Source organism: Schistocerca piceifrons, chromosome X (genome assembly GCF_021461385.2).
Source record: "Schistocerca piceifrons isolate TAMUIC-IGC-003096 chromosome X, iqSchPice1.1, whole genome shotgun sequence".
NCBI lineage: Eukaryota > Metazoa > Arthropoda > Insecta > Orthoptera > Acrididae > Schistocerca > Schistocerca piceifrons.
Window position 1 is genome coordinate 281,976,941 of NC_060149.1, and position 25,142 is coordinate 282,002,082.

The 25,142-nt window shown below is 44.0% G+C and overlaps 1 protein-coding gene across 1 annotated transcript in view; it reads left to right on the forward strand.

The window, feature by feature from the left end:
- The window catches only part of LOC124722311 (glutamate receptor ionotropic, kainate 2-like), a 593,330-nt gene that overhangs the window by 190,629 nt on the left and 377,559 nt on the right, over window positions 1-25,142 (forward strand). The window lies entirely within an intron of this gene.

Consider the following 25,142-nt stretch of genomic DNA (forward strand, 5'->3'; position numbering starts at 1 on the left):
TGTTCCATCACACCGCACCAGATATAAACTTTGGGAGAGTCACGTTGACGCTGAATAACTTCATATGGATGCTCTGCCCCCCAAATTCTGCAGTTATGACGATTAACTGTTCCACAGACATGAAATACAGCCTCAGCAGAAAAGAGAATCTTTTTAAAAAATTGACGTCATCATCAATTCTGTGTAGAAAGTCAATAGCAAACTCATACCTTCCGATTTCATCAGTAGGTTTTATATCATGTACCAGTTGCAATTTGTATGCATGCAGTTTAAGTCTTTCACGCACATCCTGCACAGTATCTGTAACCACCCCTGATTGTAGACTACGACTGGCCAATGATTACTTTAGGCTCCGAACACACGAAACACGGATCTGTTCAACAACATCTTCAGAAGTTCTCAGTCTACCTGGTGATTTTGCTTTTAAAACACTACCGGTTTCCTTGAAAGACTTTAGCCAATGACAGATAATTTTTGCTGTGGGTGGTTGACCACCATACTGACATCTAAAATAACGTTGCACTGTTATAAGTGACTCAGTTCTCACAATCCAAATAACACACTACACTTTCTGTTGCGGAGTACACATTGTTGCTGAGTTGCTCTGCACTGCACTGCACTGCACTGCACGCACACCTGGACTGAACCGAGGGAACAGAGGAAAAAAACGGAAGCGGTGCATTCTCGAGGTCAAACAGACCTGCCAAATGGAGGGGAGCGAAACTTGGAGAGTTGATGAATCAAGCACCACAATCTAGAATGGTGTATGTTACTTTGTACATATTAAAACTAGGGAGTTCTTTCCAAAACACACTGTATTTTCATCTATGGGTATTTTACAAATCCTCGTTTATTGTCACTTGTTCTTATGTAAAATTTGTCACTATCGGCCACCTGTTCCAAGTTTAACCATTTTTAGATACAGTTTTTGTAACCTTTGGCTTAAGGGCGGTGTTTTCCTGCTGCCAGCCCGCCCCCATTGTGGGGAAATAAAATAACAATAAAAAAGAAAGTTATTTTATTCTTGTTTTATCTAGAGCTCTGATGATGGTCATACAGTGATTAAAATCGATTTGCAACAGAAATAAAGACTTCTTCTTCAACAACCAATGTTGACTCTCATTGGTTGTTAATAGAGCTCCTGATGGAGTACCCATTAAAAAAATTCAGTAACAAATAAGTGGATGAAACGATGAATGTCATGGCTCAAGACTTCAAGTAGTAGGATTGCAGGAAGTGGTACATCATGCAGTACGAGGACACTTACGTTCGGCATTGATGCCGGCACAATAGTTTTTGGAAGGGTTATGCCAAGCTCAGGAGGACTTACCAGCAGAGCTCCGGAATGTAGTTGAGTTGACACAAGAAAACTTAGCACTATTCTACTCGTATCATCTAGCAACTGTTGACGTAAAGACGGACAGAGCAAGACTGCTCCTATCAGTCTGATTCGCGGTAGTACATAGAAACGCACATTACCAGTACTACATAGTTTATCCATACCCACTGAAATGGAAAACCGTGAATAAACGGCTGCAACTACAGACTAAGGAAGTATTTGTGATTTTGTAACAAGGACATCCATATGCTCTTGCGATATCAGAGAAACTGCGAGAGTGCAGAACAAGAAGTGTTTCTCTTTGTCCGATTAGAGTAGTTCGAACACATGCATGGTCATGCGACGTTCAGTTGTTAAGAGGTGAACTTCGCGCAGTGCAATGCCATAGGGAAGTGCTGGAACTTTAGCACGTACCCACTAAATTTACTCAGTCTATACGCCGCAGATCGTAATCAGTAACTTTTACGATGATGGGAAGCTTAGGGGCATGAAAAGAACGTAATTTCAGAACAGTAGTATCTTGATCAATGGCACGACTTGTAATGTTGTTGGGGTTAACTGTCGTTTACCGGCACTATTACTAATATGACCATGATCAAGTTACCGACACCAATGTTGTACTGGCCGAAAAAACATTTGAATATCCTGACTACCCAAAATCTAACCTCTCTTAATGATACTTTGAATCCGGAACTCGTACATTCAGTAGATGAATTGACTGCATCGTATTACTACGAAACAGATATTCAGTCACATCCAACATTTCTGGGGAAGGCAGCATCAGACTATCTACTACTAGGATAGCCGTGTTTGTTATAGTTACTTGTCTGCTCTACCTACACCAGAGGCAAAAAGCTACCACTTCTAAGACCTACCTATGTATCAGATCTCTGCAGAATGACTTGACGCCATAACAGAGACGTAGGAACTGAAACCAGTTGTACCAATACATGTTATTAAATTACATGAAGTAGTACGAGGAAGATCTCGACAGTATTAGTTAGTAAAACCTAGATTTAAGTGGGAACAAATAATGTAACTCGCTCTTGTGAGACATTAACCGAGACTGCACAGTGTAAACCATTGTAAATGTATTCTGTGTAAAATAAAGTTATTCTGGGATAACACCAAAGTAAAATTTGAGACGAATTTCTTGAAGAAGGGAGGACTGTTCCAGATCAGATCCAACTCCAGGGTGCACACATACATTTTTAAAGTTATTACTTGCCGCAGACGACAAAGAATGAGATCGGGCTGTTACCGCGTGTCACAATTTGTATCTGGGGCATGCAAAGTGTGCCAGTGTTGCAGAAGTCAGGGCGCCACTTATATTTCGACACGGAGCCGAGCCGTAATCGAGGAATGCAAACGGCACAGGATGACAGCACGCAATACATTATTCTGCGAGCCTTGCAGTACAGAGCCATAAGACGCAACCTTGGACTTCAGCCGCTCCACAGCGTCCTATCACTGATATAAAGTGTTTAGCCAAGGGAAGCTGACAATAACTGAGACACCACGGTGCGCATAATAATTCTGCTGACTCCTCCAGATGATGAGGACAAATCACCATATTGCCAGCCGTGATGGCATTATGTCCAGCTTAAATACGACCGTTTAAGAAGCCTCAGTATAAGTGTCTGGTAATCGTGTCTGCATTTCTAATGGTGACGGAGTGACAGTCTCGCAAGTTATGGGTTAGCTTGGTACCTGAATTGTGACGTACGTGAGAAGACTACACCTCCGAGACCGTAGCCAGCAGGCTGTAGTGGAACCTAGCCACAACAAGCTGATACTGCTATTTGGTCAACTCCATTACTGACAGAAGTTGTGAACGAGCCTGGGCCCTCCCCTGGTGAAAGAACATACCATGTGACTGCAAACTACCGCCAACACCCTGTTGGACGAGATACCTGAGTGCTACCTCTTACGCTGTTCGTAGTATCACGCCCATGGCTGTATGCTGTGTTACTGCTTTGGACTTTCGCCTTCACGACCTCCATCGTCCGTGATACGCTGTTGTCACCTGTTTAAGCACATGTTCGCACCGCGCTGGGGCGGGCAACACGAGTTATTGACGGGTTAAAATGGTTCAAATGGTTCTAAGCACTATGGGACTTAACAGCTGAGGGGAGAGAGGGGGGAAGGGGGGGAAAGAGATGTGAGAGGGGGAGAGGAGGGAGAGGGAGCAGAAGGGGGAGAGGGGTAGAGGGGGAGATGTAGAGGGAGAGGGGGAGAGGGGGAGGGAGGGGGAGGAGGGAGTAGGTAGAAATGATTACTAGATATCACAGTATTTGACGTATTAAATAAATAGAAGTGTGTGTGTGTGTGTGTGTGTGTGTGTGTGTGTGAGTGTGTGTGTACATATACAATGCATATCTTCGACCCTGTAGTCATTTGAACTTCATACCAAAGGTATGTATGTGTATATATGTATGTGTATATAAATAATGCAAAACTCTGACTTTGGCTTCACTTTAATATTAAGTCAAAGGTACTTTACTTTCACAGAAACTGCTAAGGTCTTCAGTCCCTGAGATTACACACTACTTAACCTAAATTATCCTAAGGACAAACACACACACCCATGCCCGAGGGAGGACTCGAACCTCCGCTGGGAACAGCGGCACAGTCCATGACTGCAGCGCCCTAGACCGATTGGCTAATCCCGCGCGGCCAGAAACAGCGAATATATTTGATCTGAAACTGAGGTTTGCGTAATTTATAATGCATATACAGTGCATCAGTTTAATACCATGCTCTGACTGGTTGCAGGCTGAAGTGTACATCAGAAATAATGTAACTTGACACCATGTTTCGAGCGGTTCTAGGCGCTTCCGTCTGGAACCGCGCGACCGCTACGGTCGCAGGTTCGAATCCTGCCTCGGGCATGGATGTGTGTGTCGTCCTTAGGTAGGTTTAAGTAGTTCTAAGTGCTAGGGGACTGATGGCCTCAGATGTTAGGTCCCATAGTGCTCAGAGCCATTAGAACCATTAGACACCATTTTTATACATCATTTAAATGCTACATTCTGATGGATTGGAGGCAGAGAGGAAGGGGTGTGAGGTATAAATCACACATGGTTTGTTTCCATTACGTTGTACGCTATGATTGGTTGGAGATAGAGAAGGGGGAGAGGGAGGGGGATGGTTTCTTTACGTTTTCAATTACTTATTGACTGATTGGTAACGTCACGAGTTCAAGGACATCGGCGACGTCATGTGTGACCTTCAATATTACGTTATGAACTTGTAAAGGTCAACGACAGCGTTCAAGGTAAATGTGTGCCGAAATGCCCAGGTAGTGTGTCTACAAGGATTCTAGCTGTTCCAGACTCGCCATAGCGTAACTACGCATCATCGAATATGTCTCTTTGAGCAGTAACTAAATAAATGTTTCCAGTTTTATTATTTACGAGTATATAACACTTAAGAATATTGTAATAAAAAGAACAGAATACTAAGTTTCCTTAAAATGAGATTAGTTTAATGAAGTTTTCATTATTAGTAGAAGTTCTCAGTCTCACCTAAACTACGTACATTAATTCCCCCAGACTGAGATAGAAATATGTCACATTCACCAGTGTCAGCCAATGTATCTGCAGCAGTGTCAGATCGACAGTGTAGTGGCTTGAGGTGACTAAATCTGTGAAACAAATCTCGGCCACAGTGAGAGGACAGAATGTCTAGTGGACGTCTTCACTTATATCTGCATATACACTCCTGGAAATGGAAAAAAGAACACATTGACACCGGTGTGTCAGACCCACCATACTTGCTCCGGACACTGCGAGAGGGCTGTACAAGCAATGATCACACGCACGGCACAGCGGACACACCAGGAACCGCGGTGTTGGCCGTCGAATGGCGCTAGCTGCGCAGCATTTGTGCACCGCCGCCGTCAGTGTCAGCCAGTTTGCCGTGGCATACGGAGCTCCATCGCAGTCTTTAACACTGGTAGCATGCCGCGACAGCGTGGACGTGAACCGTATGTGCAGTTGACGGTCTTTGAGCGAGGGCGTATAGTGGGCATGCGGGAGGCCGGGTGGACGTACCGCCGAATTGCTCAACACGTGGGGCGTGAGGTCTCCACAGTACATCGATGTTGTCGCCAGTGGTCGGCGGAAGGTGCACGTGCCCGTCGACCTGGGACCGGACCGCAGCGACGCACGGATGCACGCCAAGACCGTAGGATCCTACGCAGTGCCGTAGGGGACCGCACCGCCACTTCCCAGCAAATTAGGGACACTGTTGCTCCTGGGGTATCGGCGAGGACCATTCGCAACCGTCTCCATGAAGCTGGGCTACGGTCCCGCACACCGTTAGGCCGTCTTCCGCTCACGCCCCAACATCGTGCAGCCCGCCTCCAGTGGTGTCGCGACAGGCGTGAATGGAGGGACGAATGGAGACGTGTCGTCTTCAGCGATGAGAGTCGCTTCTGCCTTGGTGCCAATGATGGTCGTATGCGTGTTTGGCGCCGTGCAGGTGAGCGCCACAATCAGGACTGCATACGACCGATGCACACAGGGCCAACACCCGGCATCATGGTGTGGGGAGCGATCTCCTACACTGGCCGTACACCACTGGTGATCGTCGAGGGGACACTGAATAGTGCACGGTACATCCAAACCGTCATCGAACCCATCGTTCTACCATTCCTAGACCTGCAAGGGAACTTGCTGTTCCAACAGGACAATGCACGTCCGCTTGTATCCCGTGCCACCCAACGTGCTCTAGAAGGTGTAAGTCAACTACCCTGGCCAGCAAGATCTCCGGATCTGTCCCCCATTGAGCATGTTTGGGACTGGATGAAGCGTCGTCTCACGCGGTCTGCACGTCCAGCACGAACGCTGGTCCAACTGAGGCGCCAGGTGGAAATGGCATGGCAAGCCGTTCCACAGGACTACATCCAGCATCTCTACGATCGTCTCCATGGGAGAATAGCAGCCTGCATTGCTGCGAAAGGTGGATATACACTGTACTAGTGCCGACATTGTGCATGCTCTGTTGCCTGTGTCTACGTGCCTGTGGTTCTGTCAGTGTGATAATGTGATGTATCTGACCCCAGGAATGTGTCAATAAAGTTTCCCCTTCCTGGGACAATGAATTAACGGTGTTCTTATTTCAATTTCCAGGAGTGTATATACTCCGAAGTATACCTTTCTGTTATGGCAGAGAGTACTTCTGGCATCACTATATTTATATCCGTATTCACCGTTATCCTGTTGCATTTGCAGACAATGTGAGGGAAGAACAATTCTCGACAGGATTCCGCTGTGTTATAATTTCTCTGAGTCACGGTATTTCAAGTGACATACCCGTGACGAATCACGATACTCTTCAGAGCTTCTCTGTCTCCTAACAATCTTAGCTGGTAACGCTGCCAGACTGGTGACAGGTATACAGTAATTTATCGTATGAGTTAGGTCTTTCGTTCGTTAGTTACATTTCCTTAGGATTATTTTTATTAACCTATCTGGGTTCGGCAACACCTTCAACTACTTTTTTAGATGATTGAACTTATGTTACTAACAGACATTTAACAGTTGATACAGTTTTCAGTGATTTATCGAGAATAGTGTAATCGAACAATATTCGTTTCTAAGGCGTGAAATTTATTTAGCATTGACAGTCCAATTCCAGTCCCCGTATCAAGTATCAATCCTTGCATTCTGCTACAGTTTTCTGGATATGTCACTATCCTATGTACAACACCTCCACTCGCGAACGGTCTCACGCAGCTTCCAATGTTACCAACCAAATAATTTATACAGATTATGAAAGTAATGACCCTATAACACACCCTTGGGATATTCCTGAAACTATTTTTGCATGTGACTACTTCGCCCGTTTAGGACGATGTACTGCGTTGCTATGAAGTCTTCACTCCATTCAATAAGTTAAATGAATATTCCATAATCTAGTATTATATTAACTTGACGATACCACGGAACTAAATCGAATTCATTCCGACAGAAAAGAAATGCATCAACTTGAGTGCCATAATCGACTGCCTTCTCGTTATTGTGAGCGAACATTGCGACCTGAGTTTCACAAAATCGTTTTTTTGCGGAATCCATGCTGACTGGATCAGATAACGTTTTCGTCCTTCGAAAAGATCGTAATAGGCAAGTATGAAAAATGGTCCATATACACTGAGGTGACAAAAGTCATGGGATACATCCTAAAATCATGTCGACGTGGCATGGACCCAAGAAATCGTTGGTAAACCCCAGCAGAAATATTGAGCCATGCTGTCTTATAGCCGTCCGTAATTGCGAAGGTGTTGCTGTTACAGCATTTTGAGCATGGACTGACCTCTCGATTATGTGCCATAAATGTTCGATGGGATTCATGTCGGGCGTTCTGGATGGACAAATCATTCACTCGAATTGTCCACAATGTTCTTCAAACCAATTCCGAACAATTGAGGCCTGATGACATCATTAATTGGGAACATGAAGTCCATGAATGCAAATGGTGTCCAAGTAGCCGAAAATTCCAGTCAATGATGGGTTCAGTTGGACCAGAGGACCCAGTCCATTTCATGCAAACACAGCTCACTCCATTATGGATCCACCACTAGTTTGCACAGTGGCTTGTTGACAACTTGGATCCGTGCTTCGTGAGGTCCGTGCCATACTCGAATCATACCATCAGCTCTTACCAAATGAAATCGAGACTCATCTGACCATGCCACGGTTTTTCAGTCGCCCAGAATCAACCGATCTGGTCAAGACTGCTCACGAGCCCAGCAGGGGCGCTGCAGGTGATGTGCTGTTAGCAAAGGCACTCGTGTCGGCTGTCGGCTGACTGCTGCCCCAGCCCATTAACGCCACATTTCGCCGCACTGTCCTAACGGATTCGTTCGTTTCTGCACTTATTTCGCGCAGTGTTGCTTGTCTGTTAGCACTGACAATTCTACGCGAACGGCGCTACTCTCGGCCCTTAAATCACTGCGTTGCCCGTCCTGAGAGATAATGCCTGAAATCTGGTATTCTCGGCACACGCTTGACAGTGTGGTTTTCGGACAATTGAATTTCCTAACGATTTCCGAAATGGAATACCCCATGCATCCAGCTCCCACTGTCATTCCGCGTTCGAAGTCTGTTAATTCCCATCGTGTGGCTATAATTACGTGTCAAATCTTTTCATCTACATCTACATCTACATACATACTCAGCAATCCACCATACGGTGTTTGGCGGAGGGTACCTCGTACCACAACTAGCATCTTCTCTCCCTGTTCCACTGCCAAACAGAACGAGGGGAAAATGACTGCCTATATGCCTCTGTACGAGCCCTAATCTCTCTTATCTTATCTTTGAGGTCTTTCCGCGAAATATAAGTTGGCGGCAGTAAAATTGCACTGCAGTCAGCCTCAAATGCTGGTTCTCTAAATTTCCTCAGTAGCAATTCACGAAAAGAACGCCTCCTTTCCTCTAGAGACTCCCACCCGAGTTCCAGAAGCATTTCCGTAACACTCGAGTGATAATCAAACCTACCAGTAACAAATCTAGCAGCCCGCCTCTGAATTGCTTCTATGTCCTCCCTCAATCCGACCTGATAGGGATCCCAAACGCTCGAGCAGTACTCAAGAACAGGTCGTATTATTGTTTTATAAGCGGTCTCCTTTACAGATGAATGCTTTTCACATGAATCACGTGAGTACAAATGTAAGTTCCGCGTATGCACTGCACTTTTATACCTTGTGTACGGAATACTACCGCTGCCTGTATAGGTGCATATGGCTATCCCAGGACTTTGTCACTTGAGTGTATTTCCACGAAATGGCTCAAATGACTCTGAGCACTATGTGACTTAAATTATGAGGTCATCAGTCCCCTAGAACTTAGAATTACGTAAACCTAACTAACCTAAGGACATTACACACATCCATGCCCGAGGCAGGATTCGAACCTGCGACCGTAGAAGTCGCGCGGTTCCAGACTGTAGCGCCTAGAACCGCTCGGCACCCCGGCCGGCGTATTTCTACAACAGATTGCGATAGGAGGTACAACTTGTAATTATGTGCAGCTATCTGATAACACTTCTTTAAAACGATAATGACTCGCGTCTTTTTTCAATAATTGGAAAACCTTCATGGCTCCCGCAAGTTGCGACAAACTACTGCAAGCCGTGCATTATGTTTAACATAATCTCATCAGATTCGGCTGGCTTTCTACCTTTTGACAATTTTATATAACATTTCATACTGCGACCACTTAGCCCAGTATCTGTCTTTTCACTGTTCACATGCTGAGTGGAAGGAACGTAATTACGATCTCCCGCTGTGTGACAATTATGTTATATCGAATTCAGTATTTTGGACTCATCTCTGTCATTTTCCATTTGGATACCAGAAAGATCAGTGAGAGATGTTAGGAAAGGTTTTGATCCTTTTACTAACTTTAAGTATGACCTGACTTTTTAGGATTTTTAGTCGGGTTGGCCACAAAATTTTACATTCAAATTTGTCGAAAGCTGCTCTTATTACACTTCTTCCTCTTTTGGCTCCGAACAGATTTTGTTTGTTTATAAGTTTTTGATTTAGTTCTATGAAGCCTATTGAACAGTGAGGCTTTTCCGTCCCTCGATACCTTATACGTCCGGAACATTCATGTCTACAGTGTAGTGTCAAATATTTCTGAATTTCATCCAGTGGTACTTCAACATCTTCGTCCCCAGAGAGAAATTTTTGATGTTGACTTCTCAGATAATCTACAATTTGTTTTCAGTCACGTTTGCTAAGCGAGAATATTTCCTAGCTTTCTTAAATTTTTATAAAGAAATATAGTTATTTATAATCTGATAACACTATGAATACTGATTCCCCGCTGTATGGTACCTCAAGTGAATAGTTTGATCCGATTAGTTATCTGGAGGCCTAAGATGTTGTTCTCGTGTGTCATTTCTGTAATTGATCATTTTTCAGAAAATATGTTCCGGACAATCTTACACGAATTCTGGTTACGAGTACTTATTTAACTCGCATATTTGCGGTAGCCGGAGTGTTCATATTCGAAGACTTAAATGAAGTTATGTTCCCCTTATTCATTTACGATGAGTAATTCCCATCATGTTTTACGTCATATGATTTGCTAACATGTGGCTTTAGTTGAGCCAATCCAAACATGCGCTACAAAATATTGTGTAGATCAAAGCTGCTGGATGGTGTTTAACATATTTACACAATTTAGTTATTGGTATTCCTTTAAATATAAGGCGTTTTGCAATTTAAGGACAGTTTATCCGCTTTTCGTCGGGATGCAGGCCCTTGGTGTCATAAATATTTCTAACCGTGGAGAGACAGAAAACTTCCGTCATCTACCGATACATCATTGTTCGGCTTCAGCATTTTCCGGCGTCTTTTTTAGCTTGCTTAGGTCCAATAAGACGCATCCTTCAATTTATCTAACGAAAGCACCTGCCAACTACTTTCCCGAATCTCCCTGTGATCAGAGTCATTATACTGCTCCTGCGAACATTGAAATATTTGTCGAACAATTTTTCTGGTGTTTAAAGTGTAAAAAAATGGTTCAAATGGCTCTGAGCACTATGCGACTTAACTTCTGAGGTCATCAGTCGCCTAGAACTTAGAACTAATTAAACCTAACTAACCTAAGGACATCACACACATCCATGTGCGAGGCAGGATTCGAACCTGCGACCGGAGCGGTCGCTCGGCGCCAGACTGTAGCGCCTAGAACCGCACGGCCACTCCGGCAGGCGTTTAAAGTGTAGTTTCATCACTGTTCTTGACAATGGGACATACTTGTAAGCAATATCTTAAGTGCAGTTTTGTTTAGGTAAGTCATATGATAAAATTAAACTACCAGTTGAGAGGTAAATTCATATGAATTACTTTATTAATTGTAAATTAGGAATAATTATAGCTGTGCCGTTAGCAGGCAATTAAAAATAAACAGATTATGCGCGCCAGCAATAATAATGTAAATGGAGTACATTATAATTGCTTTTATTTGTGTGAAATCCATCTGTTTTGGTGTATAACTAAATAACTTTATCACGTAGTACGAAGAGCGTTCAATAAGAAATGCAACACATTTTTTCTAGGGTAATTTCGGTTGAAAAAATTCGGAATTTGTTGTGGGACATCGTGGAATATTCCCGCTTCAGCCTCTGTAGTTACACGAAGTTCCGATACGTGGCGATGCTATATGTAGCTTTCAAAATGGCGTCTGTAACGGAAGTGCGTTTCAAGCAGAGAGCTGTCGTTAGGTTCTTTTGACGCAAAACCAGAGTATCGCAGATATTTATAGGCCCCTGCAGAATGTCTACGGAGACCTGGCTGTGCACAAAAGCTCAGCGAGTTGTTCGGTTAGGCGTGAGTCATCATCACAAAGAGGTAGCGCAAACCTGCACGATCTCCCGCGTCCCGGCCGACCACACACAGCCTCTGGCAATTGAAGAAACAACTTCAGCGTGTACGTGCCACAGACATGAAAACGAACTTCTGATTCTCCATGGGAGTGGAAGACCTCACACGAGTCTGCGCACCCGAGAGGAGCTCACAAAACTTCATTGGACTGTTCTTCCTCATTCACCCTACAGTCCGGATCTCACACCTTCCGACTTCCATCAGTTGTGCTCAATGAAGGACGCTCTCTGCGGGAAGCGGTACGTGGACGATATGGAGGTTATTAATGCAGCAAGACATTAGCTCGAACATCGACCAGTAGCGTGGTACCATGCAGGTATACAGGCCCGCCCAGTAAGGTGGAGTAAGGCTGTCGCAAGCACGGAGATTATATTGAAAAATAGGCTATTGTAGCCCAAAGATTGAGGAATAATATGATGTACTGGAATCATGAATAAACCCAACCTGCCTTCAGAAAAAAATGTGTTAGTTTCAATATCCCTTCCAATCCCAAAGAAAGCAGGTGTGAAAATTACCGAACTATCAGTTTAATAAGCCACGGCTGCAAAATACTAACACGAATTCGTTACAGACGAATGGAAAAACTGGTAGAAGCCGACCTCGGGGAAGATCAGTTTGGATTCCGTAGAAATATTGGAACACGTGAGGCAATATTGACCTTACAACTTATCTTAGAAGAAAGGCTAAGGAAAGGCAAACCTACATTTCTAGCATCTGTAGACTTACAGAAAGCTTTTGACAATGTTGATTGGAAAACTCTCTTTCAAATTCTGAAGGTGGCAGGGGTAAAACACAGGGAGCAAAAGGCTATTTACAATTTGTACAGAAACCAAATGGGAGTTATAAGAGTCGAGGGACATGAAAGGGAAGCAGGGGTTAGGACGGGAGTGAGACAGGGTTGTAGCCTCTCCCCGATGCTATTCAATCTGTATATTGAGCAAGCAGTAAAGGAAACAAAAGAAAAGTTCGGAGTAGGTATTAAAATCCATGGACAACTGCTACTTTCTCCATATTTTCTCTGCTCACACGTGCTGAAAGCTGATATCCACTTAGATTTACCTTATCCATATCTGTGATCATATGATGTCCAGACAGGCCTATTACATCTATTCCATCCTCAGTTCTGTAAATCTTCTAAACAAACAAAAGGATCATCTACTTTTTTTTAATCCCCTGATATTCTGGTGCAATATAACAGCATTATTTTTCAATGTACTTTTATGAGGATATTGTGATTTTTATCACCTGTGGTACCTGCCTGTCTGAGCTCCTCATTAAGCTTAATTCTTTTCAATGCTGACTTACCAGACACTGGTATTAGCCTAAAGTAGAGGTACTCCCATGAGTTGCAGTGCTCCCTCCCATCCACTTAAGAATATTGCTATCAACATAACCAAGTTAGCCTTCAGTTTTCTATTGAGATGCAAGTCTTGCGTCCGCAGCTCGTGGTCGTGCGGTAGCGTTCTCGCTTCCCACGCCCGGGTTCCCGGGTTCGATTTCCGGCGGGGTCAGGGATTTTCTCTGCCTCGTGATGACTGGATGTTGTGTGCTGTCCTTAGGTTAGTTAGGTTTAAGTAGTTCTAAGTTCTAGGGCACTGATGACCATAGAAGTTAAGTCCCATAGTGCTCAGAGCCATTTGAACCATTTTTTGCAAGTCATGCCTAATGAAATCCCGTATACCAAGAGTATCAACAAGAACCAAAACCCATGTCTGACCCAGTAGCTGCCCGAAGCAGCTGATCTAACTCCATACGGATCCTGCTTACAGGGCTGTTCAGCTGGGACAGATCATACCACATGAAAACAGGCACCATCCCGACGCTTGGATGGGTCGTTGCAGCAGCTAGTTTTTCTCAATGCTGTAAATCTGATACCTGTCTATACCGTTTCTTCTCCACCCACTATCACAACATGACCCTGCTTTGTAAGGCACTTGCATAGAGATCCTACATCCCCTACCACGAGGCTAAGAAAAAGTTTGTGACTGTTACCTGCCACCCAATTTTTCCTGCAAAATCTGGGTCATATCTCTTCTGTGTCTACTTCCTAGCAACAACACTTTCCTCCTCCTAGCTACTTTATGTGGTTTCCTGTTGAGGGTCTGTTGTGTATTATTCACTCCTACGTCTACTTGTGCCTCTTCCTTACTTAACTGAGATGTTTTTTGTACCAATGATGAAACTATCACATACTGCTGTCTTTCCAGGGCACCTGTTCCCTGCTACCACTTTCCATTTATCTTCTACATCTACATCTATACAGATACTCCGCAAGCCACCGTACGGTGCGTGGCGCAGGGTACCCTGTACCACTACTAGTCATTTCCCGTCCTGTTCCATTCGAAAATAGAGCGAGGGAAAACGAATTTCTATATGCCTCCGTATGAGCCCTAATGTCTCGTATCTTATCTTCGTGGTCCTTATGCGCAGTGTATGTTGGTGAAAGTAGAATCGTTTGGCAGGTAGCTTCAAATGCCGATACTCTAAATTTTCTCAGTAGTGCTTCCCGAAAGGAACGTCACCTTCCCTTCAGGGATCCCCATTTGAATTCCCGAACATCTCCGCAAAACTTATGTGTTGTTCGAATCTAGCGGCATCAAATCTGGCAGCTCGCCTCTGAATCGCTTCGATGTCTTCCTACAATCTGTTCTGGTACGGATCATAAACACTCGAGCAGTATTCAAGAATAGGTCGCACCAGCGTCCTATATGCAGTCTCCTTAACAGGTGAACCACTCTTTCCTAAAATTCTCCCAACAAACCGAAGTCGACCGTTCACCTTCCCTATCACAGTTCTCACAAGCTCGTTCCATATCATATTACTTTGCAACGTGGGACCCAGATATTTAAACGACTTGACTGGGTCAAGCAGGGCACTAGTAATACTGTACCCGAACATTACAATTTTGATCTTCCTACTCATCCGCATCAACTTACCTTTCTTTCACATTTAGGCCTAGCTGCAATTCATCACACCAATTGGAAATTGTGTCTAAGTTGTCTTGTATCTCCCTACAGTCACTCAACTTCGGCACCTTACCGCACACCATGGCATCAACAGCAAACAGCACAGATTGCTGCCCTCCGTGTCCGCAAAATCAGTAAACAGAGACCAACAGCGGTCCTATCACACTTCCATGGGGCACTCCTGACGATACCCTGTCTCTGATGAACACTCACCGTCATGACAACATTTTGGGTTCTATTATGTAAGAAGTCTTCGAGCCACTCACATATCTGTGAACTTATCCCACAAGTTCGTACCTTCGTTGAGAGTCTTCAGTAGGCCACCGTGTCAAATGTCTTCCGTAAATCTAGAAATACGGAATCTGCCTGTTGCTCTTCATCCATAGTTCTCAGTATATCATGTGAGAAAAGAGCAAGCTAAGTTTCGCAAGAGCAATGCATGCTGATTGGTGGACATGAACTTTTCAGTCTCAAGAAAGTTTATTACATTTGAACTAAGAATATCTTTGAGGATTCCACAGCAAACAGAAATTAAGGATATTGGCCTGTAATTTTGCGGTTCCGTTCTTTTACCCTCCTTATATACTGGAGCCACCTGCGCTTTATTCCAGTCGCTTGAGACTTTGCGCTGCGTGAGAGATTCGTGATAAATGCAAGCTATGTTAGGGGGTCCAATGCCGTAGAGTACTCTTCGTAAAATCGAACTGGGATTCCATCTAGACCTGGTGATTTATTTGCTTCCAAATCTTACAATTGTTTCTCTACGCCACGGATGGTTATTGCTCTGTCGTCCATTCGGGAGTCTGTCCAATTGTCAAATGACGGTATGTTTGTACGACTCTCCTACGTGAACGATTTCTTAAACGTGAAATTTAAAACTTAGGCTTTCGTTTTGCTTTCTTCAACTGCGACACCAGTCTGGTCAACAAGGGACTAAATAGAAGACTTAGACCCCCTTAGCGATTTTACGTAAGACCAGAATTTTCTCTGGTTCTCCACCAGATCTTTTTCTAATGTGTGACGGTGGTAGTTATTGTATGCTTTGCGCGTACAATTTTTTTACAGATGCACGAATCTCTACTAACCTTCGCTTCATCGTTCTCCCCCTTTAACCTCATCAGTTCCTCCCTAGCACTATCCAGTTCAGGCTTAAGGGCGCTAATCTTCTCTTCCTGTTCAGATATTTTCCTGTACCTTGAACACACTCTGGGGAGAGTCTCATTTACTTCCTCAATTCCCACGATTCTACATTCGCCCCAGTGAAACCATCTGTCACAAAAGCTGCAGAGAACCCCAGAACTAACTTCCCTATGGCAGCTCAAACACTTCGTACTCATTGTTGTTTACAAATTTATTTACGAAATTGCGCTAGATAATAACGATAATATTCTGTTGACTACAGATCACAGGAGACTCCAAAGTTATGTAGGACTCTAATGTAAGTATGTACAATTAATATAGCAACATAATGCACTTAAAATTACGTTAAACCGTTATATTTGTACACACGAAAAAGGGATCTATTATTTATATGTGAAACCAAAACAACATAAATTATGCACTTAATACTTACGCAAACGTCTTAAATTTGTGGAAGCCGACTTCTGGAATATGTGAAAACCAGAGCGAAATTTTAATAGATAAGCTAGAATAGGCGCTAATTAACTTCTTTACGGTGTAATATTAACTTAATTAACAACTATTTCAAAATTAACCACTTATAATTAGAGTTCAATATTTTAGCGTCTGCCGTCTGGGAGAGTACTGATTTGCAGAATGATGCAGTTAAGAACACACCCAAGCAGCTTGGTGAGTGGATGCCTCTAGCTGAGGAACAGTTTCAGTTGTTGGGAAATCGATACTGTACTGTTTCAAGAGTGGTATCAGCACAGGGAAAGAGTGAGCCTCTACTACAATTTATAAATCATGGAAAAAGACTAAAAATCGATTCAAATGCTGTAGGCAGTGTACGTGCTCATAATACAGTTGTATGAAATAACTGACCACCCAGTGCAACAATCGTCAAACCGGTAACACACTAGCGTGACTATTAGTTACAAAATCATACATTAGAGGCTGTTCCAGCGCATGCCAGTAGTGCCAACTCTGTCAAAAAAATGGTTCAAATGGCTCTGAGCACTGAGACTTAACAGCTGTGGTCATCAGTCCCCTAGAACTTAGAAGTACTTAAGCCTCACTAACCTAAGGACACCACACACATCCATGCCCGAGGCAGGATTCGAACCTGCGACCGTAGCAGTCGCGCGGTTCCGGACTGCGCGCCTAGAACCGCGAGACCACCGCGGCCGGCCAACTCTGTCCCGTATGACATTATTGGCGAAGATGATTCATCAGTTACATGGAATATGCCAGCTGAAGCGTGACAACTGGAGCAATACCATTGTCTAACATGTCATAACGTTTACTCTACTCTGTGGTAAGGCTTACAGGTGAGGAGTGCCGGTCACTACTTATCAATCATGCACAGTGTACTCCATAAAGTCCTGTTTGGGATGTTAGTAGGGGATCAGTGTCGATTCCCAGTTCTGCATGTATTTATGTTGCAAATGTACTTTCTCTTCCTCCTCACCCTAAGGTCAAGGTCAATGATATGTCACCCACCTCCCTCTATCCCTCCAGCCCCCACATCCCCCACGCCCTCCCCCTGGAGACAAGGGATTTATTAATCCTCTCTCACGCAGCAAAGGACTTCACATAATTTATTACCCCTGACAGGTTTCAAGACAGTCTACACATATGCTGCTAACTGTGTAGCCAACAACACACAGGCAACGGGGATAGGCAACGAATGGTAGATGGGGGACATGTAGATAGGCTACATCCAGTAAAATGTTACCTCACCCCCTCAGTAATAAGGCAAGGGCAGCACGAGGACACTTTTGATATCAAATTGATATGCTGATTAATTAAAATGATCAGTTAGTTACAAAGTGAGATAAATGATTATGACAATGAACAAAACCTGTTTGTCTAACATGTTGTCACACTGCCCCCTACACTACCCCTATGCCTCCAGCAGCCCCATCCACAACTGCATTCCAATCTTCGATGGAGAACACTTGCATTTAACGTCAACACATCTCCCATAAGCAAGCATGTAAAAAAAAAAAATCGCAACAATAATAAATGTTGTATTTCCACGAAAATAGGTGCTCTCGTTTTCTTTTAGTTTTGTGAGCAAATTCGGTATAGTTTTTATGTTCGACTGCACCATACAATTTGCATCTCTCTCTCTCCCCCGTTTCCCATTATTTTGCGATATCCAACGAAGTAAAGTAAAGAAAGAACTACAGCACTACAGCCACATAGGTTTGTGTTATATATTTGTCAGATGTATTAATTTATCTAACACCTGCTACACATATCTACCCTATGTCAAATCGAAAAAGAAACTTCTACTGTTTTGCTGTGAAAACCACCAATTATTTCAAACCTGTCATTGGAGTTAAGAAAAAGCGAGAATTTAAATTCTGAAGAAAAACATCCATGTCAAGCACTTTCTTTCAGCTTTAGGACGAAAGTACATGTGTATTACAAAGATTTCAGACACTTGAAATAACATTACAAAATACAGCCCTTCACACCATTTGCTCACTTGTCAGAAAAAAACGCTATCATTCTGTGTTCGGTAACACCAAGCTGTAATTCAAGAGAACATTGTTGTTTTGTATACTGTGTTAAGTGCCATTTTACTAATGTATTGCTATTCCACACAGGCGTTTACGTAATGTATTAGGTCTACAACTTTGCTTCCGCCGTTTTGCAGTAAACGGCATTAGCGAAAAGTAGTGGTGCAAGTCGTAGGTCGTAAGTGTCATACAGTAAGCTTAGGCGTTCGAGAACATAACGCCACCAGAATATTAGTCGGTTTTTGATTGCATCTTAAAATTATTCTCGGCTGAATATGTCAACTTACGAGCCCAGTTCTCGTCATCTGCGGGAGGTTTTAATTTTCTCCTTTGATATGAAGAAATCTGCGGCTGAGGCTCATAAAAAGCTGGGTGAGACCTATGATGAGACGCCTGATAGTAACAGAACTTTCCAGAATATGGTTTCCATGCTTCAGAAACGGTGATTTTGACGTTGAAGACCGGAATGGTTGTGAAAGAGAACAATCACAGGAGGTCGTTATCGCAAGTAATTGATGTGTTTCAGACGAGCACTGGAAGACAAACGGCCACAGTACAGCGATATACTGGGTGATCAAAAAGTCAGTATAAATTTGAAAACTGAATAAATCACGGAATAATGTAGATAGAGAGGTACAAATTGACACACATGCTTGGAATGACATTGGGTTTTATTAGAACCAAAAAAATACAAAAGTTCAAAAAATGTCCGAGAGATGGCGCTTCATCTGATCAGAATAGCAATAATTAGCGTAACAAAGAAAGACAAAGAAAAGATTATGTTCTTTACAGGAAATGCTCAATATGTCCACCCTCATTCCTCAACAATAGGTGTAGTCGAGGAATAATGTTGTGAACAGCACTATAAAGCATGTCCGGAGTTATGGTGAGGCATTGGTGTTGGATGTTGTCTTTCAGCATCCCTAGAGATGTCGGTCGATCACGATACACTTGCTACTTCAGGTAACCCGAAAGCCAATAATCGTACGGACTGGGGACCTGGGAGGCCAAGCATGACGAAAGTAGCGGCTGAGCACACGATCATCACCAAACGACGCGCGCAAGAGATCTTTCACGCGTCTAGCAATATGGGATGGAGCGCCATCCTGCATAAACATCGTACGTTCCAGCAGGTGTTTATCAACCAAGCTTGGGATGATGCGATTCTGTAACATATCGGCGTGCCTCTCACCCGTCACGGTAGCAGTTACAAAACCAGAATCACGCATTTCCTCGAAGAAAAAAGGCCCGATAACGGTAGATGTGGTAAATCCAACCCATACCGTGACTTTCTCGTCGCGCAATGGAGTTTCCACGACAGTTCTAGGATTTTCGGTAGCCCAAATTCTGCAGTTGTGGGTGTTGACAGAGCCTCGGAGTGTGAAATGAGCTTCGTCGGTACACAACACGTTACTCAACTAATCGTCATCTTTCCTCCATCTTTTGAAACGCCCACACCGCAAATGCCCTCCGCTTCACTAAATCGTCAGGTAACAGTTCAAGATGCCGATGGATTTTGTACGGATAGCATCGGAGGGTATGCCAAAGTGCCAACCAAACAGTAGTGTATGGAATGCTGGTGCGACTACACGAGCGCTGACTTCTCCGTGCATAGACGAATCCGCAACAATCTCCATTTCTTTCTGAACTGTCTCAACAGCATTACGCCTTGTGATCGGTCGGCCACTACGGGGTCTATCGTTTAAACAATCCGTATCTTCGAACTTCGAAATCATTCTCGCCACAGCTGCATTTGTCAACGGACCTTTACCCGTTCGAATCCCCTTCCTATGGCGATAGGATCGTAACGCTGAACTAGCACATTCTCCATTCTGATAATACAGCTTCACTAAAAGCGCCTTTTCAGGTAACGTCAACGTGCTGCGACTGCTGGCGCATCTGATTCTCTTTGTCATTACAGCTCCTTTTATACACGATTGTCATGCTCAGTCACTGACGTTTTGCTGTGCAGCGCCATCTGTCGAACATTTTGTGAACTTTGTATATATTTTTTTTTTTTTGTTCTAAGAAAACCCCATGTCATTCCAAGTATGTGTGTCAATTTTTACCTCTCTATCTACACTGCTGGCCACCGTAAATGCAACACCAAGAAAGACAAGAGGTAGCACAACAAAATTTATTTTGTAGATAACATGTTGACCAAGTATCAAATGATTACGTTTACAGACGTCTGTGACATGTGGTTCCTGCCAGAATCAGTAGCCAGAGCAGCCGCCATTGTTGGAGATCACCGCTGCCACACGTCTCGGCATTGAGTCAAAGAGACGTTGGATGTGTTCCTGGGGTACAGCAGCCCAAGCAGCTTCCACGCGTTGCCAAAGATCATCTGGTGTGGCAGCTGGGGATGTAATCTGGGTCACTCGTTGAGCAACCATGGACCACGTGTTTTCTATCGGCGAAAGATCCGGAGAGCGAGCCGGCCAGGGAAGCACTTCAATCTGGTTATTGACGAAGAACCTTTGGGCAATGCGTGCCACTTGTGGTCGCGCATTATCCTGTTGAAATATGGCTGTGGCCGAGCCCTGAAGGTAAGGAAGGACAACTGGCTCCAGCACCTCGGATATGTAGCGCCGGCTATTTAAAGTACCGGCAATGCGTACTAGAGGCGTGCGAGAGTTATATCCAATAGCGCCCCATACCATAATACCCGGTGCAAGACCAGTGTGGCGGTGCATAATGCAGCTGTCCAACATCTTCTCTCCACGGTGTCTCCACACTCGAATCCGACCATCGTGGTGCTGCAGACAGAAGCGTGCCTCGTCAGTAAAGGCAACGTCATTCCATTCTGCCGTCCACATCCGTCTGTCATCACACCATTGGCGACGGAGACGTCTGTGGTTCTGCGTCAATGGTAGACGAAGCAATGGACGTCTTGTGGACAGACCACTCTGCTGTAAACGGCGTCGAATGGTACGCGCTGACACTGGATGATGCGTTACAGACGCAATGTGCTGTGCTATGGTTCGGGATGTCACTGAGCGATCAGTCACTGCCATGCGCACAATTTGCCTATCAGCACGTGCAGTGGTGCACCGAGGTGAATGCGATCGACCACGTCGGTCCGTCGTACCCTCCTGCATCCAACGGTCACATATCCGCATTACAGTTGTTTGGTTTCGTCCAACACGACTAGCGATTTCTCTGTATGATAATCCACAATCTCGGTAAGCCACTATCCTTCCTCTGTCGAACTCGGATACTTGATCAAACGATGTTCGCTGTTGTCTACGAGGCATAATTGATCGTCTTGTGAAACAACCACAAGGTAAACACACGTGCCGAACGTACGCTCGTCGATATCGCCAAGCCTTAAATGGCGCTATGAGGTGGAGCCACAGGCGCGCGTGATGTGCGTCTGCGCTGAAATTCTAATCAGTTGCATATCTCATCGCTGCAAACCCATGGTGTAAATTTCACTTGATTCGGATGCTTCCTTCAGGGTGTTGCATTTACGGTGGCCAGCAGTGTACATTATTCCGTGGTTTATTAAGTTTTCAAATTTATACTGACTTTTTGATCACCCGGTACATGAAAACGTGATTTTGTAGCATGACAGTGCTCGACCCCATGTCGCATAACCAGCCAAAACATACCTGGAAACGTTGAAATGGGAAGTCCTACCCCACACACCGTATTCTTCAGACATTGTTCCCTTTGACTAACAACTTTTTAGTTCAATTGCACACGAAATGGCTGACCAGCGCTTCCTGTCGTGTGAACAATTGCAAAATTGGATCGATGCATGGATCTTCTCGAAAGACGCCCTGTTCCTCCGCCGCGGGATTCGTATGCTGCCCGAAAGATGGGAGAAAGTAGTGGCCAGCGATGGCCAATACTTTGAAACGTAAACTTTTTGTAAAATGATCGCAATAAAGCCGCAAAGTTTGAGAAAAAACGGCGGAAGCAATGTTGCAGCCCCAGTAGAAAACAAATCGTGAAAAATGCCTTGTAGTAGAACCTCTAACATCACCTAGTAGAGAACCCTATAAGATTCCACTGACACATCGAAAACAAATACTGTACAGAGTGCGTTCCATAAGTAATGCGACCAATTTTTTTCTGACGCAATGGTACACCACAGCGTGTTGTAACCGGCTGGGCTAAGTGGAGGGGGGGTGTTAACTTCAAAACGCTCTTTGTCTCACTAGGCTACGAGCTGCCGGAGAGTCAGGACGTGCGTTTCCGTCAACCCCGTTTTGAGTTGATGTAACACGGCACAATGGATCATTCTGTAGAGCAATGGTAAGCTTTCAAATTTTGCATTGAACTTGGGAAGTCCGCCACCGATACGTTTCCATTACTCCAGCATGCCTTTGGGAATGATTGATTGTCCAAATCACAAGTTTTCCGATGGCACAAGTCGTTCATGGAGCGCCGAGAGGAGATCACTGACGAACCTCGCAGTGGACGGCCATCAGCCGCACGAGTCGACGAAAATGTGATGCGTGTGCGCGATTGTTTGAACTCTGACAGACGGCTGAGGCTTCAATTGATAGCATAAACTCTAAATATGTCAAAAACAACCTTTTTCTGCCTTGTGACCAAAGATTTGAACATGAGAAAGGTGTGTGCCAAACCCGTCCCAAAAGTGTTGACCGACGAACACAAACACATGCGAGTGCTTCAGTGCTGATAAATGTTGGAAATGTGTGAAAATTATCCTCATTTTATAAACTCAGTTATCACTGGTGATGAGTCGTGGATTTTTTAGTACAACCCTGAGACAAAAAGGCAGAGTTCAGAGTAGCACAACCCATCGTCGCCCCGTCCCAAGAAAGCATGCATGAGTAAGTCCAGGATCAAAACCATGCTCATTGTCTTCTTTGACGTCAGAAGCATTGTCCATCACGAATTCGTACCTACCGGGACTACAGTGAACTCACATTTCTACCTCGAAGTGCTCAAAAGACTGAAAAGGAGGGTCTCACACTGCCGAAGTGACATAAAGGACATGTGGAAAGTTCACCACGACAACGGACCAAGTCACAGTGCCTTCATTGCCAACGACTTCCTGGCCAGGATCAAGACCCCATTGGTTTCCCAGCCTCCCTACAGCCCTGACCTGGCTCCTGCTGACTGTTTTTTGTTTCCTCGGTTAAAAGGAGTCATAAAAGGAAAACATTGGGACGTGATTGAAACCATAAAGGAGCTTGTTACATCAGCTCTAAAGGACATTCCGGAAAAGGCATTCCAGGATGCCTTCCAGGTATGGAAACACCGCCTCCAGAAGTGTATTGTCGCAAGAGGGTGCTATTTTGAAAATTTTTGATTATTTGTACGAATTATTCAATAAATGATTTTTTTATGAATTTGATCGCATTACTTATGGAACGCCTCTTATATGCGTGCTACATCTGACTTACTTTCTCCATAACTCTCTCCAAGCGACCTTGAGATTCTAGGAATACATCGGAAACAAATACCACACGCATGTTGACATCTTATATTTTTTGCTCCATAATTCGTCTCTAGCGACCTTAAGATTCCACCAATACATCAAAGACAAATATCATATGTGTGCTGACATCTGACAGTTTTTGCTCCATAACTCGCTTCTAGCGACTTGTATAATAATAAAAAACAGCCATGATTCCATGAGGATAGATACAGTCGATTTCTGTTAGTTTTATGAGCAAAATCGGTGTCGTATGATGGCATCCCATGTGTTCAAATTACAAATTGTCATGCATTCATTTCTGATGTGTGAAATACCAGTACAGATCAGCATCTATACAGCAGTCATTTAGTATGTGTGAGAGGACCCCTCATAGTTATTTAGTAACATCCAGAGTAGGTAAAAAAACTACAAACTATCCGTATCCAAACTTCAACCAGTCATACCATTCCTTGTAATAGGGTCACCTATATAATTTTACTGTATCTCTCTCTTCTGATATATTGGAAAACAAATATTGTCTGCATGTTAATATAGGGCATGTTACACATACACATATTGCTCTATTGGAGAAGATGGCCAGTGATCGAAGTTCCTTGCACAGACATGCGTAAAATTTCTTTGTCTGTAATGGAGAAAGACCATATCCCACAGATTGTCAGTCACAAGAGAGCTTTGTACACTACCATACATTTTGTTTTTCTACCATGACTTAGAGGTCTGTGTCATGTTCTAAATCGAGATTAACACATTTCGATCCATATGCTCTCACAGAAAGTTGGACATCGTATGGCACAAACTATGCTGCTCCTACAGCACACATGATGGTAGAAATAAAATACAGAGGTCATGTTTCTTATTGACAAAAATGTGGAAGAGTTTGCAGCATTGTGGAGCGTTTACAAACAGTTGTACAGCTAATCTCATCTTCCGCTGTGATGAGATAGCACATGTCTCAGTGTTCTGTTTTGAACAGCTTTGTTTCCTTATTTTGCAGTCATACACATGATCACTGTTGTGGGGACGACGATTGCCAGAAGGTGCTGTTCACAACATGTGCAGGGTAGTATAAATATGCACAGGTACTGTTGTCTTACTGGTGAAAAAAATCTGGTTGGCACCACAGCACATGGAAATGAGATGAGTGTGCAGCATTGAGGAACGCATCCAAATAACTGTTTGAATGTGATGACCTCTACATTTAATCCCATGCCCCACAGTCACAAGTAGCAGATATTGAGTGTTCTGCCAAGGCTCTCTCCATGTGAAACAAGTGCAAGTGGTGACAGTCAATCATTATGTGATAATCAACAGTGTACAAGTGGACGGGTGGGATGGAGAAGTCACCGCAGCTATGGGATGATGTACT